Source organism: Mus pahari, chromosome 13 (genome assembly GCF_900095145.1).
Source record: "Mus pahari chromosome 13, PAHARI_EIJ_v1.1, whole genome shotgun sequence".
Lineage (NCBI taxonomy): Eukaryota > Metazoa > Chordata > Mammalia > Rodentia > Muridae > Mus > Mus pahari.
Genome location: NC_034602.1, coordinates 95,534,871 through 95,546,390, shown reverse-complemented (window position 1 = coordinate 95,546,390; position 11,520 = coordinate 95,534,871). Strand labels below are relative to the sequence as shown.

The following is an 11,520-nucleotide window of genomic DNA, read 5'->3' as shown; positions in this document are numbered from 1 at the left end:
TGGCGAGGAAGGTGCCCAAATTTCTGGAGCCCAAAACAGGGTCTGTCCCAGAAGTTAGGTTGCTTCTGTCTGTCCTGAAGCTGTGTAGCTTCTGTGGTCCACACTCTCGTCAGTGCAGACTAGATCCTAAGCGAACTGGAGCAAAGATGGCTCTCCTGCCAGCTCAGGCCTTGAGACTCCTCCCGGGTGGACACCACTCCTCGGGTGGGAAAGGTACCAGGTGACTGGAGCCAGAAATGGGATCTTTCCCAGAAGCTGTGTCGCTTCTGCAGGCCGCCCTCTCCCCCAGCAGTGCATTGGAGCAAAGAAGGCTCTCTTACCGGCTCAGGCCTTGAGCCTGTATTTCTTTAAGTGAGTTATTAATGCCCTTCTTAAAATCCTCTAACAGCATCATGAGATATGATTTTAAATCCGAATCTTGCTTTTCTGGTGTGTTGGGGTATCCAGGACTTGCTGTGGTGAGAGTTCTGTGTTCTGATGATGCTGAGTGGTCTTGGTTTGTGTTAGTAAGATTCTTAAGTTTGCCTTTTGCCATCTGGTAATCTCTGGTGTTAGTTGTTCTAGCTGTCTCTGGTTGTAGCCTGTTCCTCCTGTGATTCTGTTAGCCTCTGTCACCTGTTCTGGGAGTCCTACTCTCCCCTGAGTCCCAGTGGTCAGAGCACTCTGCAGGCAAGCTCTCCTCTTGCAGGGAAGGTGCANAGAGGTCTGGAGCTCAGCTCTGCCTCCAGGCTGAAGATGAAGGCCTGAACGGACCCTGTCCAAGAAGCTCTGTTGCTTCTGCAGCCCATGAGCTCTCCTGCACAGACTAGTCTCTGAGGGACCGGGGGTACAAGATGGTGTTCTCACCTGGGTCCCGGGGTCAGAGCCCTCCCTGGATGCTGATTCTCCTCTGGCTGGGAAGGTTCCCAGAGGTCTGGGTCTCAGCTCTGCCTCCTGGCTGAAGATGAAGGCCCAAAGGGACCCTATCGAAGAAGCTCTGTTGCTTCTGCAGTCCGCATACTCTCCTGTAAGGACTGGTTTCTGAGAGACCCGGGATACCGATCCATTTTTCTTACTGACTAAATATCCATACTCCATATCTACTTATCTATCATCCATCAACCATTTAATCTACCTCACCTTTTTTAATCCATGCATTGATGACAGGTACTACTGGCTGGAGTGAATCTCACTGTGATAAACACAAGTGTGCAGCCATCTCTTTTCAGCTGCCTTTGGTTCCTCTGAGCCTGTCAGGAGCTTGAAGTTAGTTTGGGCCATATAACACCCATCTCAAACACGAAGGAAAATGGTTGTTTCTAACTTTTTGTCTATTTTAGATTGTTTACATTTTCTCTAAATGTTATCATCACTTGCTAAGCTTTTTTTCAAAGGCTCTCTTGTGATTGTTTTTGCCCTAACCATTTAAAAAAATTTTCCTGATTAGTTTATGTAGTCAGTTTGTCTGTCCTTTTCTGGATTTATCCTTTCATGATACCTAGTTTTTTGAATTCTTCATATATTTTGGACATTAGCCCTTTATCAGATATGTAGTTAGTAACAGTCTTTTTCCATTTTGTAGGCTGTGGCTTTGTCCAAATGATGGTGTCTTTGTAGATCTTAGTGGCTAATCTTGTTCTGTCCAGAAAGTCTTGTCCTGTGCCCTTGAGTTTGTTATTCTCTTGCTGTCTAGTTCAGTGTAGCTGGCCTTATGTTTAGATCTTCCATCCATTTGGAATTGAGTTTTGTACAGGGTGAAAAGTATGGATCTATTTCGACTTTTTCTTCATGCAGCCATCCAGTTTAACCAGCACCATTTGTTGAAGATAATATCTTTCCCCCCATTATTTGGGTTTCTGGCTTCTTTATCAAATATTAGATGTTCATAGGTGTGTGAATTTATGTCTAGGTTTTCAGTTCAATCTCACAGATTAACATGTCTTTTTTGGCGCCAGTTCTGTTCAGTTTTTATTACTATAGCTCCATAGTAAAATTTGAGGTTAGGGATGGTGATAACTCCAGCAGTTCTTTTACTATTTAGGATTGTTTTAGCTAGAGTGTACGTGTGTGTTTCCCTATGAAGCTAAAAATTGTTCTTTCAAGATTTATAAAGAATTGTATTGGAATTTTGATGGGGATTGCATTGAATCTGTAGGATAGTTATTTTTACTAAATTAACCCTACCAAGGAGTATGGGAGATTGTGGTCCCCACCTTTCTCTCTGGAGGCTGTTGGCCACCAGCCTGAAGGGATTTCTCTGAAAGGAGGCAGAGGCTGAGATTAGTGTTTGGCTGGCCAGCTTTGCGTAAGGACAGAATGACCTATGGAGTCAGTTACACCGAAATGAGTATAGTATACTTTATTGATTCAGGGATAGGGTATAGAAGGACTTTTTAAGGGGTAGAGGTGGAAAAAGCTAATTGGTCATAGCATCAAGTGAGCAAGAATGGTTGATTGGTTATAGTACAGCTTCTAATTATCATGCAGGCAGGAATCCAGAGGAGGAACATGTGTGGTGTGTTACACAGCCTTGCAGAGGTCTCTGCACAGGTCACTTTTCAGATGAGGCCAGCCACCTGCATTCAGGGACATTCTCCAGACAAGGAGACAGGGAAGCCCCACTGAGAAAGGGAGTCCCCCCCTTTTGGTCAAGCTCAGAATGTCATCCTGTCACGGGGGACTGCTACCATAATAGCAAGGTTCCCCAACAGGAGACCTTTCCATTTTTGGATATCTTATTTTCTTTCTTCAATGTCTTAAAGTCTTTATAATACAAGTCCTTCCCTTGCTTAGCTATAGGTAATTCATCTCAAGATAGTTTATTTGAGGTTTCTGTGAAAGTTGTTTTCCTGATTGTTTGCTCAGTCCATCCGTCCTTTGTATATAGGAAAGCTACTGATTTTAAAAGTTAATTTTGTATCCAGCTACTTTGCTGAAAGTGTTCATCAGTTGTAGGAATTTCCTGGTGGAATTTTTAGGGTCACTTATGTATACCATTTTGTAATGTGTAAATAAACATCCTTTGGCTTTTCCAATTTGTATCCCCCTGATCTCCTTCAATTGTCTTATTACTATAGTGGCTAAGACTTCAAGTATTATATTGAATAACTATGGAAAGAATGGACAAATTTGTCTTGTTCCTGACTTTAGGGAATTGCCTTTAATTTCTCTTCATTTAAGTTGACATTGGCAATGAGCTTGCTGTAAACTGCCTTTATTATTTTGGGGTATGTCCCTTGCATCCCTAATCTCTCTAGGACTTTTGTTATAAAGAGGTATTTGGTTTTGTTAAAGGCTTTTTCTTCATCTAATGAGATGACCATGTAGTTTTTTCTTTCAGTCTGTTTATAGGGTGGATTACATTTATTGATTTATATGTGTTGAATCATCCTTGCATCTCTGGGGTGAAGCCTACATATTCATGGTGGATTAAATTTTTGATGGGTTCTTAGATTCAGTTTGTAAGTATTTTATTGAGAATTTTTGTATCTGTTTATAAGGGAAGTTGGTTTGTAATTCTTTGTTGAATCTTTATGTAGTTTAGGTATTAAGGTAACTCTGGCCTCATAAAACAAATTGGGCAATGTTTCTTTTGTTTCTATTTTGTGGAATAATTTAAAGAATATCAAGATTAACTCTCTTTTTTTAGAATCTGGTAGCGTTCTGCACTAAAGCTATCTGGCACTTTTTTTTTTTTTTGATTGGTAGACTTTTAATGACTGCTTCTATTTCATGGGACAGGGGGAGGCGTAGGTCTGTTTAAATTGTTTATCTGATTTTGATTTAACTTTAGTAAATGGTATGCATTGAGAAAAGTACCAGATCTATCATATTTATAAAGTCTATTTTAAGCTCTGCTGCAGTTCTCAGGGTTGCTGGACGATAGTGGACACATAGTGTCCTGGATGTAATTGATTGTGGTTTTTTTTTTTTTTACTAGTGTCTAGGAATCCGGATTTAGGAAATTTGTAATTCTAAGTGATGATACCTGCTCTTTGATGGGTTTTTGTTCTATTGCCTTTTCTGGTTCTTAGGAGGGTGTAGTGACTGTGTGCTGCTTGGTAGGAAAATCTTTTTTTTTTTTAAAAGCTTTTTAAAAAAATTTTTTTTAAAGATTTTATTTATTATTATACATAAGTACACTGTAGCTGTCTTCAGATGCGCCAGAAGAGGGCATCAGGTCTCATTATGGGTGGTTGTGAGCCACCATGTGGTTGCTGGGATTTGAACTCAGGACCTTTGGAATAGCAGTCAGTGCTCTTACCCGCTGAGCCATCTCTCCAGCCCGGTAGGAAAATCTTGTGGGGTCTTGCTAGGTGAGGATCCTGGGGTTATTGAGTAAATGTGTTTTTAGTTATTGGGGGTGGACATTAAGGAATGGGGATGAGTTAGGAGAAGAGGTTTAGGGGGTCCACAGGAGGGAGGAAAGCAGGTCAAGGATCTGCATAGTCCTTAGGAATGGAGGCAGAGAATAAGGAGAGGCCAGGAACCGTTGACTGCTACAGAGTTGGGAATGAGACTAGGGATTTGATATGGAGAAGGAGTGAAGATCTGCAGCTCACCTACCTGCTCCACTGGCCTGCTTGCTTGCAACTCTGGCAGATTTAGCTGGAGGGTTTCCAGGGAATGCCTGCTGTAGTTGGTGGCTGGGATAGTAGGACAGGCGGGCAGGGATGAAGGTTGGAGGAAATCTGTGATCCATTGGAGATAGGGGCAAAGGAGAGGGCGAGGCCATAGCAGGTGTTCTGCCATAGATTTGGGAGGTGACACTAGGGGCTTGGGTTTGGAGGAGAGGAAGGAGAGGTGAAGATACACAGGCTGCCTGCTTCCCTGGCTAGAGTTGCCCACAGATTCTCATGGAATGCCTGCTGGAATTGGGGTTCGAATAATGGGATGCGTAGGGAGAAGGAAGTTTGGAGATCTGTGTGAGGCCCTGGAGGTGAGGGCAGAGAGGAAGGGGGAAGCCACAGCAAGTGGTCTGCTCCAGAGCTGGGGATGGGACTGTGGGATTGGATTTGGAGGAGAGGAGGACAAGGTGAAGAAGACCTGCAGGGAGCGTCCTGCTTCCCTCAGTTCTTCACTTCTTTTGGATTTAATTTTGGTTTTGGTGAATCTAGAAATTCATCCATTTCTTTTAGGTTTTCCAGTTTAATGCAGTACAAGTTTTCCTTTTTCCTCTCCCTAATATTATTCTGAATTCCTTTTGTGTCTGTTGTAATGTTTCCCAGTTCATTTCTGATTCTGTTAATTTGGGTCCTTGCTTTTTTATAGTTGATCCAAGGGCCTGTCAGTATTGTCTTCTCAAAGAGCATCTTTTAGGTTTATTGAGTCTTTGTATTGTTTTGCTTCTATTTCTTTAGTCTCTACTCTGCTTTTTAAAAAATTATTTCTTGTCTTGACTGGGCTTGGATTTGGTTTATTCTTGTTTTATCCAAAATCTTGACTCGTATCACTAAGCCATCATTTGTGGCCTTTCTGCTTTAGTGCTATGAGTTTTCATCATAGGACAGTGTGTTCCAGAGGTTTTATTTTTATTTAGTTCCAGAAAGCTTTTCTTTCTTGATTTTTTCCTTTGTTCCAGTCATCATGCAGCAAAGATCTCCATGAGTATTTACTAATTTTTTAAAAAAATGTAAATTCTAAGTTTTATTGGATTGTGGTTAGATAGATTCCAGGAGTGCTCTCAATCTTGTTTGAATTTGTAGATTTGTTTTGTGTCCAAGGATGTGGTTCATTTTAGAAATGCTTCTGTTTGCTACTGAGTATGCGTATTCTTTGGTGATTGGGTCTAATACTCTGTAGATATGTTAAGTCAATTTGATGTATGATATCTATTAAATACTGATGTTCCTTTAATTTTTTTGTTCAGATGACCTGTCTTTTGGAAAAAGTAAGGTATTAAGATCACCTTTTACAAATGGATTGAAGTTAATCTGTATCTTTAAGTACACTAGTAGGTTTTTCTTTTTCTTTTCTTTTTTTTTTAAATACAAAATTGGAGGTTCCACAGTTTGGTCTATTCATGTTTAGGATAGTAATGTCTTCTTGGTTAACAATCCCTGGATTATAGAATAAAGAGTCTCTTTTTATCTCTTCGAATTAGTTTGAAGTCTTGTTTCATCAGATACTAGGTTAGCAATGCCTGATTGCTTCCTGACCCCATTCGACTGGAGCACTTTTGTTCATCCTTTTATCTAAGGCAGTGTCTATCTTTAAAACTAGATGTGTTTCTTGTAGGCAGCAGATAAGATGATGTTCTCTTGATCTGTTCCGCCAGGCTGTCTTTTGATGGGGAGCTGAAGCTCTTAGTACTTAAAGTTCTTACTGAAATGAGTTCACTGTGGTGGTAGTGCTGGTTTCTGGTGCTGTGTTCTCAGCGGTAATAGGTCTTATAATCATGGCTCTTTCTATAGTGTTTCTTCCTGTAGTCTCTCTGCTATGCTCATTCCATTTTCAGTGTGCTTCCTGTATTTGCCTTAGGTTTGCTTTGTTGTACAGGATTTTTAGATTGTTTACCATCATGGAAAGGTTTTTTTGTTCTCCTTCAGTCATGACAGGGCAGTTTTGCTGGGCATATTTTAGTCCCGTTTTGCCATCGTCATCCTTTAGGACTCTGTATTGCTTCAGGGTCCTCTGGCTTTCAGAGTTTCCACTGAGAAATCTGCAGTTATTCTGATAGATTTTCCTTTATATGTGACTTGCAGTTTTTCTCCTGCAGCTTTCAATACACTTTTCATAGGAACTTCTTTCCTGGTCTTGTTTATTTGGTGTTTTGTGTTTTTGTATCTGTTTGAGTGTGTCTTTCTTTCCTTAGTTTGGGGACATTTTCTTCTATGGTATTGTTTAAGATCTGGACATGCCACTGACGTGGGATTATTTCCCTCACCTTAGATTTCAAAGGTTTTTGTTTGGTGTCCACATAACCTATGTGTTCCTTTCCTACCTTTTAATTTTTTTTTCATATTCTGTACTAATCTGGTCTAAATTCTATACTTTGAGACTTGATATTTGATCTGATTGATTCATCGTGTAAGGCTTTCGAATTTCCTAATTGAGATACTATTTTTTTTAAAAATTTCATCTTCATTTAACCTTGAGTTCTCTTCAGCATTTATATTTCCCAATTTCATCCTCTGGTCTCAGACTCTCTTTGTCATTTCCATCAGCTTTGTGTGTTTCCTTGGCTCTTTCTCATTGATTCATTCTTTCTTTGTATCTTATTTAATAAGATTGAATTCTTTGATAAAGGTTATGACTTTTAACTTCTGTGTCTGTCCTGGAGTTTCATCTAAGTAATTCTTACAGGCAAATACTCTTACAGGACTGGTAGGATGTGGAGAGAAGAGACTGACTTCTCATGTTTGCGTTCTTGGGATGAGATGTGGGCATGTGGATTTCTTTTCTTAGTTCTGATTCTGTTATGGGCAGAGCAGGTTGGAACAGAAAAGGGTTGGGTCTTTAGTTTGAAAATGGATGGATTGAAGTCAGGTGGACAGAGGGGACTAGGCTGGCATACACAGTGTGTTTCCTTTTCAAAGAGTGTAGGCTAGGGGTAGATTTTGCTGTGTGAAAAGGTTGACTGTGGCCTGGGAGAGTCCTGTACTTTGAAGGACTGGTAAGGAAGATCTTGCCCCATTACCCCAAATCTAGAGCTCCTTTGCAGTGCAGGTAGGCCAGACTACGCTGGTGCATGGGTTATGGACCCAGGCTAGATTTGACCAGTTGTAGAAAGGCATGGATGGGAGGGAGGTCAGGGTAACTTACTTGGTTAAAACCTGGCAGGAGGATGTGGAAAGTCTGGGTACCAAAGTGGAAGCGTCTCAGGCTTTGTGGGTGGTTGGAGTGGGTCCTGGTGTAAGTCTAGAGATTGGCTGTGGGGCCCACGATAGTCCTTGGATATGTGGGCTATCAAGTAGGATGGTTCAAAGCTGTGTAGGAGTTATCTGTGGGGGGTTGCAGGTAGAACAGGTCCTACCAGAAGCCCTGGCTACATTGTTAGGTGGGAGTGGTCAGTTAGACAAGATGTGGGATACTGTGGAAACCCAAGAGATTCACTACTGTGTAGATGGGAATGGTTGGGGTTAATCAGACTAGGGTGTGAGACCCTGGCCAGATTTGGCTGGTTGGGGAAAAGGTGTGAAAGGGGAGCTCAGGGCACCAGGCTAACCGTGGAGGAAGACAGGGATGTCTTGGTACCAAGTGGGGTAGTAGTTGCCTCACAGGAGGGTTCTGATAAGAGCTTAGAGCTGGGCAGTCAGCAACATCAGCTTCTGAAAAAGTGACTTCCTGGAAGATCACATTTATTGACCTAACTTTGCTGTTATTTGTATGATAGAGTTTACAATAGGCCACAATTGCCATCTTCTCAAGTTTTGGTTGTAATCAATCAAAAAGAATAAACATAATTACATTTTCTCCAATATTCATTCAAATTTCAATTTAAGACTTCATTTCCCCCTCAAATCCTGTGTTTTAAGGTTCTGGATGTAAGAGCTTCCTTCTTGCTGGGGTAATAGATTTTCTGTGACTGAGGAAGTTACACACTTAGTCATCAGTCACCCATGGACTCTCACTGCTGAAAACACCAGGTCTGGTGAGGAACGTTCCTCTTATGTCTTCCTCAGTTACACCTGGGAAGCAAAGAGAGTTTGGATAAAACACCTAAAATATTTTAATATCTACACAGCCATTGTATGTTCCATCTCTTCTGCATCAGTATCATGCCCTATAGTTGTTTGCTTGGAAGAGCCCTTGTTCATGGTCCATCCCAGAGCAAGTCTTAAGAGACCTTCTAGTGCTAAGATGAGTCTCTCTCTTCTTATGCCTTCCTGATAACATTTTTACATTCAGTATCCCATGCGAGCAGAAAAAAAAATCTATGTAAGAAAAGTAATGTGGTTTTTGGTCATTCATAATCCTTTGTATTTTGACAAAGTATGGGGCATATGAGCAATCTGCACAGTCTATGTGAAACATCTATACTTGAAAGTCTGTAAGCCACTTGAATACCACCTGTTTATACACGTTTAAAATATGCTAATTGACTTTTAACTGGTATCCATTAGTTAAAGGAGGTTCAGAACAACTTCTAATTAGGCATTATACGTTATCAAGTACGTCTGATAAGCCTTCCTACCAATCGACATGGCTAAAACAAACTGACCATTTAATTTTTATTTATTCACTTTACATCCTGCTCGCTGCCTCTCCTCCCAGTCACCCCCTCCTACAATCCTGGTTCATCAAGTCTCTGCAGGGCTAGGTGCATCCATTCTCACTAAGGCCAGAGCTAGAAGAACATATCCCATATACATACAACAGCTTTTGGAATAGCCCCTGCTCCAGTTGTTCAGGATCCACATGAGGACCAAGCTGCACATCCGTGTGTGTGTGTGTGTGTGTGTGGCAGGGGTGGGGTGCCTAGGTACCTCGGCAGGAAAGCAAGAACAGAGTCTAGAAGTTGATGGAGCTCTGTGGTGAGGTATTTGGTTAGTGTGTGTGAAGCCCTGGGCTCTACACCAAGAGGGAGTGACTTCAGGCAATGCATTACCAAATCTGTTAGAAAAACCAAATATTAGGAATTAGACAGTTACTCCCTCCTGACTTATGCCAAGGGTCCAGCTCTGTATGCTTTTTGGTTGGTGGTTTATAGTCTCTGAGATCCCCAGGGTCCAGGTTAGTTGACTGTTGGTCTTTCTGTTGTGTTCCTATCTCCTCTGAAGCCCACAGGGTCAGGGACTGGTGCTTGCCCATGGGATGGGTCTCAAGTTGGGCCAGTTATTGGTTGGCCATTCCCTCAGTCTCTGCTCCATCCCTGCTTTCCTTGTAGACAGGATACATTTTGGGTCGAAAGTTTTGTGGGTGGGTTGATGTCCCTATCATTCCACTGGAGTTCCTGCTGCAAACTGTATTTTTAAAGATTTTTGAAAGTGATTCTTATACAAGCCAATCTGAGGTTACCTCCCTAAGAAAAACCTTTTTTTCCACAGGTAAAAGATTATTTTATTTAAAAGCACACGAAAGGAATATGGAAGAACTGTGGGATGCTATGACAAAACTAAACCTTCAAATTGTAGGCATAGATTAGAAAGAAGCGTCCTAAGCCGACACACGTTTATATAGACACAAGAAGCACACAGAACACCAAATAAGAAAACAAATGCTTTACAGTATAATCAGGGTTATACTGATTATATTGAAAGTTAAAAAAGCCACAAGTAATATAAGCTAAGCAAAATTATCTGCTGTAGTTGAAGAAAAAAAATTTCCATGATCCAAACAGTCTGAAGGAATTCCTATCCAATAGACCAAGCCAACAAAGGATACTGGATACAATACTTCAGTCTCCGACTGAAGAAAGGAAGACGCACAGCCAATATACTGTAGAAAGCAAGTGAAGCATGGGGAGGATGAGAGAAAACAACATGAGTGTAAACAACACACACCTTCTCCAGTCACATGACACAGGCTGGCTGAAAGAAGAAGAAACAAAATCCATCTTTCTGTTGTTTTTGAGGCCCCACATTAGAGTAAAAGGATGGAAAACAGTACTTCAGTCTAATGGGACTAGGAGGCTAGAGGTACTGCTATCCTAATATCTGGCAAAACAAACACAAAACTACAGATTAACATCAATCCATTAACAGTGAATCAGAGAAACATTAATTAATGTCATACAACAAATGGACTTATTAGCAGGTATCTACAGAATATTCTACTCAAACACTGAAAAATAATCATTCTACTCAGCAGCCTATAGAAGTGTACTTAAAATAGACCCCATCCTGGGATACAAAACAAATCTTACCAAATTCAGAAAGGTTGAATTCAGTCCTTGTATCCTTTCTGGCCATTATGCTGTAAAACTTAAAATCAACAGCAAACACTCATCATTTAATAATGAGTTGTTTAATCTTAGTGAATGGTTCAGAGAAGAAATCAAAGAAAATGACAAAAACAAACAAAAAGCCCAACAGAACCTCTGGGATACACTGAAAGTAGTCCTATAAAGAAAATTTATAGTTCTGAGTTTAAAAGAGTATCAGAAAGAACACACATAAATGACTTGATGCAACTCAAGAATTTGGAGCAAGGACAAACCAAACCTAAACCCCATAGATGGCAAGAAAATAGGAACAAAACAATAGAATGAATCTAAAAGCTAGTTCTACAAGCTCCATAGATCCTTAACTAACCAAATGAATAGAATCAGAAATGAACAGGGAAACATTACAACACATGCACAATTCCATCGAGGAAGCTAGTATTACCCTAATACTAAAACCATGACCATGTAAAGACATAATAGAAAAGAAAATTATAGGTTAATATTCTAGATGATCATTGATTCAAAAATCCTACTGGTACAGCGACAGACAGGTAGATCAATGGAATAGAATTGAAGACCCAGAAGTGAACCCACACACCTATGGTCACTTGATCTTTGACAAGGGAGCTAAAACCATCTAGTGGAAAAATGACAGCATTTTCAACAAATGGTGCTGGCACAACTGGCGGCTATCATGTAGAAGAATGAGAATT

At 40.7% G+C, this 11,520-nt stretch overlaps 1 protein-coding gene across 1 annotated transcript in view; it reads right to left on the bottom strand.

Annotated features, from left to right (window-relative positions):
• Positions 1-8,137: 8,137 nt before the first annotated feature.
• The window catches only part of Rpap2 (RNA polymerase II associated protein 2), a 71,847-nt gene continuing 68,464 nt past the window's right edge, over positions 8,138-11,520 (bottom strand). Inside the window, exon 13 of the mRNA XM_021210693.2 lies at positions 8,138-8,609. The gene's annotated coding sequence lies outside the window, so the exon portion shown is untranslated. The remainder of the gene's footprint in view (positions 8,610-11,520) is intronic.